Here is a 1,969-nt window from a genome sequence, read left to right as displayed (position 1 = left end):
TCTCCTCATTATATAAATCCACAATCAACTATTAACTCATAATTATAACATTTCTTCTTTATTTTATTGTAAACATTCCTGATATTGTATAATGCCTATTTTTATTTCTATTTTATATTATATTACAAAATAAATTGGTTATGTACACGATTCATATAATAAATAGTCTCCGGTAATGTTGCGCATATTTCTTCACAGTGGTTGCGCAGGACGTTAAAAGAGCGCGGCTAAAAATGCAGTTTCACCGACAGGTTGCGTCTTTACATGGATTCCGTGGTCAGCTCCGTAACTATGAAAATGAACTCCCAATCCATAGTATCATAATCGAATGAATCCATTCGCAATAACATTTGTTCACGAATATGTCATCATGATCCGATACGATGCAAACGAACCCTGGCAACTTAATCTTCATAGTCCAAGAGGAGAAAAAAAAACAGTTATCTCACCCCAATTTTTGATTACTTAAGTGAAAACTATGTATAATTAATAGTCAAAATTGATTGATGAATCTGCCAAGTATAGGTAGTGGGAATACAAAATGGCGGCTGTTTCAAAGCGATAAAAAAAACTAATTTGTTATTCGGAGCTCTATATCTTAAAAACTACCAACAACACTAGAAAATCTGAAAGGATATTATTTAAAGATGAGTAAATTTTCTGAAATATTAGCTCTAATAGAGCTATTTATGTCCAATAATTCTTGAGATATAGCTTTTTAAAAAGCAACATTTCATTGCATTGATTTATAGTTGTTCGGGCCAATTTTCATTTGCCAAATTTATATTCATATGTGTATATTATAAAAACTACTACCCTTACGAAGATAAGTGTAATAAACTACTTTATAGTAAGTTAAATTTCCTTTATTTTGAGTTTTAGCAGACATATGTGCGTTTTATGGTACCTGAGATGTATTTTTAAAAAATCCAACAACTAGAAATTAATATTTTGTGAGTTTATTTTGTCAAATGTCATAAAAAGTACTACTCCTACAAAGATAAACTTAATTAACTATTTTGTACTAAATTTAACTAGCTTTAATTTGAGCGCTGGCAGACATCTGTACGTCCGATGGTTTCTGAAATGAAGTTTTTCATAAATCAAACTTATTGTCCGAACATCTATAAACCAATTTATTTTAGCAAATATGATGTAAACTACTGTTCCTACAAAGATAAAGGTTATAAACTTAACATTTTGTAAATTTATTTTGTCTAATATCAACTATAAATCAATTTATTTTAGCAAATATCATGAGCACTACTACTCCTATTATGATGAAGATCATACATTACTGTATAGTCCATTAAACTAGCTTTAATATGAGTGCTAATAGACATTTATACGTCACATAGTTCCTGAGATATAGATTTCTCAAAATAAATACACTAACTACTGATATTTCAGTACATTTCTATGAAATATTGCTTTTTAAAAGGCTATATCTGGAGAACTATTGGAAGTAAATAGCTCTATTAGGGCTAATATTTCAGAAAATTTACTCATCTTTGAATAATATTCTTTTAGATTTTCTAGTGTTGTTGGTAGTTTTTCTCTGTATGAAAAATTAGTATTTTTAAAATTTTTTCAAACGGCCGCCATTTATTATTTCCCCTACCTATACTTGGCAGACTCATCAATTTTGACTAGTGATTATACATAGTTTTAATTAAAGTAATCAAAACTTGGGGGGGGGGGAATAATTGCGTTTTTTCTTCTGGTCGTTTTGAGTATAGTGACTGGTATTTATTTTATTAGTGACTGTCAAGTTTATTTTAAAAAGAAAAAATATTTTGTTATATAATATGACCGTGTTTCGGCCTAATATCACTTCCGTGGCATTACTACTCCAATATTTGATGGTATATGAACTTATTGATGAGACAATAGGGGTATTCATGATGTTGTGTTAAATGTTATATGTTTTACCATGTTAAATGTTATAACTATAGGATTGTGAGCAGCC

The sequence above is a fragment of the Halyomorpha halys genome, unplaced genomic scaffold (genome assembly GCF_000696795.3).
Source record: "Halyomorpha halys isolate HHAL.00 unplaced genomic scaffold, Hhal_1.1 Scaffold562.1, whole genome shotgun sequence".
In the NCBI taxonomy this organism is placed as follows: domain Eukaryota; kingdom Metazoa; phylum Arthropoda; class Insecta; order Hemiptera; family Pentatomidae; genus Halyomorpha; species Halyomorpha halys.
This window is presented reverse-complemented; position numbering follows the sequence as displayed.